This window comes from Chanodichthys erythropterus, chromosome 19 (assembly GCF_024489055.1).
Source record: "Chanodichthys erythropterus isolate Z2021 chromosome 19, ASM2448905v1, whole genome shotgun sequence".
Classification (NCBI taxonomy): domain Eukaryota; kingdom Metazoa; phylum Chordata; class Actinopteri; order Cypriniformes; family Xenocyprididae; genus Chanodichthys; species Chanodichthys erythropterus.
In genome coordinates, this window is record NC_090239.1 from 26,810,922 (window position 1) to 26,818,360 (window position 7,439).

Below are 7,439 nucleotides of genomic sequence, written 5' to 3' on the forward strand. Positions count from 1 at the left end.
CCCTTCACGACCCCCCACACACCTTTGACAATGACCGTGAACGGGGACCAATCATTTAGCATATGTTTACATATCAGCCCACTACCCCATTCTGTATTAAAGGGTTAGTTCAGCCAAAAATGATGAAAATAATGTAATTTATTACTCACCCTCATGTCGTTCTACACAAATTAAGATATTTTTTGTTGAGATCCGATGGCTCAGTGAGGCCTGCACAGCCAGCACTGACATTTCCTCTCTCAAGATCCATTAATGTACTAAAAACATATTTAAATCAGTTCATGTGAGTACACCGGTTCAATATTAATATTATAAAGCAACGAGAATATTTTTGGTGTGCAAAAAAAAAAAAAAAACGACTTATTTAGTGATGGCCGATTTCAAAACACTGCTTCAGGAAGATTCGGAGCATAATGAATCAGTGTGTCAAATCATGATTCGGATCGAGTGTCGAACCGCCAAACTGCTGAAATCACGTGACTTTAGTGCTGATTCGATACACTGATTCATTATGCTCTGAAGCTTAATGAAGCAGTGTTTTGAAATCGGCCATCACTATATAAGTCATTATTATTTTATTTTTTTGCACACCAAAAATATTCTAGTTGCTTTATAATATTAATATTGAACCAGTGTACTCACATGAAGTGATTTAAATATGTTTTTAGTACATTAATGGATCTTGAGAAAGGAAATGTCAGTGCTGGCTGTGCAGGCCTCACTGAGCCATCGGATTTCAACAAAAATATCTTAATTTGCATTCTGAAGAACAGGTGTGGAACGGCATGAGGGTGAGTAATAAATTACAGAATTTTCATTTAACCATTTAACTGTAGGCCTTGTAATAACAGATCTTTTTACTGCACAGTAAAAATGTGCAGTTGAGCTATTTTTTGCTGTTCTGACCTTTAAACATGAATTCAAAATAATAATAATAATAATGTGCTCAGGTAGGCTAAATAATTTATAATAAATACTGCAATATACATAAAAAAAGAAGAATTGTCAATCATGATTTAATGAGTGATTTTCTAAATTGACAATTCTTGTTTTTTATCCAATATTTCTGTATTTATTATAAATAATTTATCCAGGCACATCATTTTTTTTAATTCATCTGACTTCAGTATTACCCTCTCTCTTGCAGCGACATCTTGGCTGTGTCCAAAATCACATTTTGAGTAGGTACTTATTTTGAATACGTAATCCCAGGTGAAAAAAGTACACTTCTATAATGTACTTAAAATAGCACATACTTAGATCTTCTTAAGAGTAAGTACTAACAAAGAATTTTTAGTATATTAAAGGTGCTCTAAGCGATGTCACACGTTTTTAGGCCAAAACATTTTTTGTCACATACAGCAAACATCTCCCCACTATCCGCTAGCTGCCTGTCCCCTGAACACACTGTAAAAAAATGCGGTCTCTGTAGTCGCCACAAGCTCCAAAAATGGCAATAAAAACAAACTGGTGCAGCCTGGACCACAAATCATAATAAACATGCTCCAGCCAATAACTGACAAGAATTATTATAAAATGCGCGTTCATGACTGTTTCAGGAAGCACGGAGGGGAGGGGGAGGAGGAGGAGGAGGGAGGGTCTAGCTAGCCTCTGTTTTGTTTGACAACAGTTCGAACGTCAACAGGAAGTTACTCCACCCAGGATCGCTTAGAGCACCTTTAAGTACAAAATTAGTGCACGAAAATAGAGCACTTTAAGTACATTATAGAAGTGTACTTTTTTCACCTGAGATTACTTCACGACTGCTAAAAAGTGTGTTCTATAGTATGAATGTGTGTAGAATGAATGTTATCAGGATGTACTACATTCACCATGTTGTTATTATCATCATGTGACCTACCAGCATCAGTTGCATCGCTTCACTGCCATTCACAAATCCTCTTCCGTGGCCTCATGGGATAGTAAATTGTCTGTCATATGCACACTTCAGAATCTCGCTGGATGTATTAGGTCATACAATGGACAAATGGACAAAATCAAGTCCCGTCCTACATTTTTTCTTGTTCAAGAAGCTGTTTGACTGAATTGATTGGATGGTTGTGGTTTGCTTTTGGTCGATCTCATGTGAGTGACAGGCTTGCACCCAGTCCTTGCACCGTAAACGTTAGAAGAGAAGAGATGTCGCTGCAAGGAGGGAAAGATATTTTAATTATAGATTACAAAACACATCTCCATGGATTAAAGGTGCCCTAGAATCAAAAATTGAATTTTACCTTGGCATAGTTGAATAACAAAAGTTCATTACATGGAAATGACATACATTGAGTTTCAAACTGCATTGCTTCCTCCTTCTTATGTAAATCTCATTTGTTTAAAAGACCTCCGAAAGACAGGCGAATCTCAACATAACACCGACTGTTACGTAACAGTCGGGATCATTAATATGTACGACCCCGATTTTTGCATATGCCAGCCCATGTTAAAGGCATTAGACAAGGGCAGCCAGTATTAATGTCTGGATCTGTGCACAGCTGAATCATCAGACTAGGTAAGCAAGCAAAAACAATAGCGAAAAATGGCAGATGGAGCAATAATAACTGACATGATCCATGATATCATGATATTTTTAGTGATATTTGTAAATTGTCTTTCTAAATGTTTTGTTAGCATGTTGCTAATGTACTGTTAAATGTGGTTAAAGTTACCATCATTTATTACTGTATTCACGGAGACAAGAGAGCCGTCGCTATTTTCATTATTAAACACTTGCAGTCTGTATAATGCATAAACACAACTTCATTCTTTATAAATCTCTCCAACAGTGTGTAATGTTAACCTGTTAGCCATTGAGCATAACCTCAAACTCATTCAGAATCAAATGTAAACATCCAAATAAATACTTTACTCACATGATCTGACGCATGCATGCAGTATGCATGACGAACATCTTGTAAAGATCCATTCGGGGGTTATATTAGCAGTGTGAACTTTGTAAATACACTGTATTATAGTCGCGATTTAAAGGGGCCGCGCGCTGAATCGGTGCATATGTAATGATGCCCCAAAATAGGCAGTTAAAAAAAATAATTAAAAAAACTCTATGGGGTATTTTGAGCTGAAACTTCACAGACACATTCAGGGGACACCTTAGACTTATATTACATCTTGTAAAAACTGGTTCTAGGGCACCTTTAAAAAAAATGATGTGCACAGATATTAATATAATTTAATTATAATTTTTATTATAATATAATTATAATGTATAATAACTGCAATATTCCATTAAAAAGAAATCATCCTAATTCTGATTAGAACTAATAAGTTGTATTATAACTATACAGTAACACTCTGGACTGACATTTCAATGTAGATTTACACTCAAACCTTGTGAGCCGGATACAGAGACACTTTTGGGCATCATCTGCCTGTGGTGCACCAAAATACTGCACAGACCTAGGATAAGTAGCGCTGCTGTCTAGCTTATTAGGTTTTGACACACGACCTTGGTGTTGATGGAACAGGCCTATATGCTATTTTGCAGGATTGTGTTAGAAAGTAGCCATTGATGGATGGATTTTTAGCAATATATTAATAATCTCCAACTATGTATCTTAGCTGAGGATATTTTTTGTGTATAAAATACACAACCAGAATTAACCTATAAGCTTCGGTTAATTTGGAAAACACACAGCGGCACTACAAGTCTAGCTGACAAATTTAGGTTATTGTTGCCTTACAAAATTAAATATAAATATGCGAGGAATGCAAATCTCATCGTCACCGCTGGGAGGCGCTCTAATGACCACAGCAGGCAGCTTCACTGACATCCAGCGGTGACCGAAGAATACAGCAATAGCTGTCAGCTTGATGAAAGGCGAATAAATTGGTGAAAGAACGTGGAAAAGAAAGCCCTCTAATCCCCTCCTGGGCATTTAATTTACGTTTATCTAATTAAAATGCATATGAAACATATCAGAGTAAATGGCTCACGGGTAAAATCTCCATTAGGGCTTTGAGTAATTAAAAAAATAGATGTGCATTTACTGAAGGAAATAGCAGAGATTGCAAGGCAGGTTCGATGTGAATGAAATGCCAAACAAGACCCACTTCAGCACACAAAAACAACGATATTTGCAAAGTAGAGCTGACTAAGAATAAAGGCCTATTCAAGGCCAATTTAGTATGCAAACAAAACGTCTGTCGGCTACTACACATAGAATATTTAATATGTTAGCCAGGGAAAATGTTCAAAGTTTTGTATATATATATATATATATATATATATATATATATATATATATATATATATATATATATATATATACACAGTACAGACCAAAAGTTTGGAACCACTAAGATTTTTAATGTTTTTAAAAGAAGTTTCGTCTGCTCACCAAGGCTACATTTATTTAATTAAAAATACAGTAAAAAACAGTAATATTGTGAAATATTATTACAATTTAAAATAACTGTGTACTATTTAAATATATTTGACAAAGTAATTTATTCCTGTGATGGAAAAAGCTGAATTTTCAGCATCATTACTCCAGTCTTCAGTGTCACATGATCCTTCAGAAATCATTCTAATATGCTGATCTGCTGCTCAGTAAACATTTATGATTATTATCAATGTTGAAAACAGTTGTGTACTTTTTTTTTCAGGATTCCTTGATGAATAGAAAGTTCAAAAGAACAGCATTTATCTGAAATACAAAGCTTCTGTAGCATTATACACTACCGTTCAAAAGTTTGGGGTCAGAAAGAATTTTTATTTTTATTTTTTTGAAAAGAAATTAAAGAAATGAATACTTTTATTCAGCAAGGATGCATTAAATCAATCAAAAGTGTCAGTAAAGACATTTCTAATGTTACAAAAGATTAGATTTCAGATAAACACTGTTCTTTTGAACTTTCTATTCATCAAAAAAATATTGTACACAAATATTTTGTACAATTGTACACATTAAATGTTTCTTGAGCAGCAGATCAGCATATTAGAATGATTTCTGAAGGATCATGTGACACTGAAGACTGGAGTAATGATGCTGAAAATTCAGCTTTGCATCACAGGAATAAATTACTTTGTGAAATATAGTCAAATAGAAAACAGTTATTTGAAATTGTAATAATATTTCACAATATTACTGTTTTTACTGTATTTTTTATTAAATAAATGTAGCCTTGGTGAGCATATATTTATTTATTTATTTTTTTATTTTTTATTTTTTCTCCATTTAACTTGATCCCTCAACCAATATTTAAGAATGTACAGTTATAAAATTGTGGCAATTGTGTATTGTATTTTATATCAACACTTCTACTTAATCCTCCTCAACAGTTTGCTTCACTTATTTCATTGTAAGTGGATGAGATGAGTAAAAACACAAAGATGTGGCTTTGTTGGTTATTTTTATTGATGCCTATCAAACTGATTACGTAGACCATCCTGTATCCATTTTAATTCCCTCTCTCTCTCCCACACACACACATACACACACACACACACACACACATATGCACAATAGCATAATGCATTCCAACTGCACATCCATACACACACATTTACTTTCAAAGCAGATATACAGAGAACAATGTGGTCTGACATGCAGAGCACTCACCCATATAATCATATGGTTAACCTGTGTGCATTGTGAACAAACACAAACTTCCAGATGCAACACTATAATTCATTCACTCATAGTCCATGAGATGTCAACATATATTCACTGATATATTTAAAATCCTGCTGAGGGGCTGGAAAGACATTGCACGCATACATAACCACAGAAACTAGTTAACGAAACCTGGCAAGATTTAACATGGTTAAAAAAAAAAAAAAAAAAAAAAAATCAATATTGTGTTAGCAATGCTGTTCCTAAGTCATTTTTTTCTTGTTATTCCTAGAATTGTCACCACCTTTCGACCTGTTAGTGACGGCCCTAACTATATGCATATTATAAATATGATATGATGGTACATCTGTCACATGATAGATATAATGAACAGTTTAGTTCCAACTGATGTCCATATAATAAATAATTATGCAAGTAAAAAATAGAACATATGACACACAGACAGACACACAAAACTCTGCAGGATCACATTTACAGGATTCATGACAATTGTTGAGCAGAAAAGCCATTTATACAGAGAGAGAGTGTCATAGAGGTCCCTCTTTCAGATATATTATGCTGGATCAGTTGCATAACCGCTGCACGGAAGCCCGATGACAAAGCAGTGCTGTACAAAGAGATCAATTTCATATTTTATACTGTATCATAATCATAATTAGAGACAAATTGATGTGAATGTACATATTTCGTGACATGGTGCGAGCAAGGTCCGTGGCCTAGACAATGGCTTATTTTGTTTCGGATACCGTTCGTTATTCAATTTTCTCTTTAGGTATGTAAGGTACAGCATATCTTTCACATCAGATAATGTCCAGAGGAAGTCTTTCTTTTGCTGTCATTACGGTAATACTGTGCAAAGGAGATTCAAATTCAAGTCCTTTCTGTTTTCTTCTCAAAGGTGAAGTGTGTATTTTTAGAGGGACATTTAAAATACTTTCTTATATCTTGGCTTAATATGTAGGGTTATTTTGCATGAAAAACTAATTTGAGTCAACCAATGGTGTGAATTTGGGGCGGGGCTTTCTGGTTGAATGACAGATGAGGGGGAGGGTTCAGGAAAATATTTTGTCCAATTCTGTTCTGTGATGATAGCGACAAAATTTACACAACCGGTAATTAATACTTTTAAATCTAAAATGTGTTTAGGATATGTTTTTTTTTTTTTTTACAAAGTGCCACACAGTCTTAAAAATTAAGGTTCTTAATTGGCATCTATGGTTCCATAAAGAGCCTTTAACATCCATGGAAACTCAAAAGGTACTTTACAGTGGGGAAAAAAAATCTGATTATTAAAATGTGCTTCACACTAAGAAAAAAAAGGTTATTTTAAAGTGCCCCTATTATGCCATTTTAAAGGGTCCTAATTTTGGAGGTCTCTTACAATAGTTTTACATGCATTCAAGGTCAAAAAACACTAGTCAATTTTTCATAATATACATTACACATCAAGTAATTTCTCAAAGTGTCTGAAAACGGTTTGTTAGCCTCTTTAAATGCCTCCTGCTCTTCTTTAATTGGTCAGAAAGCCCAGTCTGTTGTGATTGGTCTATCTCTTACAGTGCGTGTCGGAAATTAAACGCCCATTACCATATCTGAATTTCAGCTCCGGAGGCTTCTTCAGTGCTTGATACACAGTTATATGAACAGTAACCATGGCGTCTGTTTTTCTGTATCAATTCCACCGTGAATCCTCATCCTTTTAAAATGCGGCAAAGTGGATTAGCAGTACTGAAAACACCGTCTTCTCAACATGTCGACAACACAAAGCAAACTCTTCCAATCTCAGCTACAACTACAGTGTTTGAGGGCGGGTCAAAGTAGACGTTGTTTGTGAGCAGCCAATGA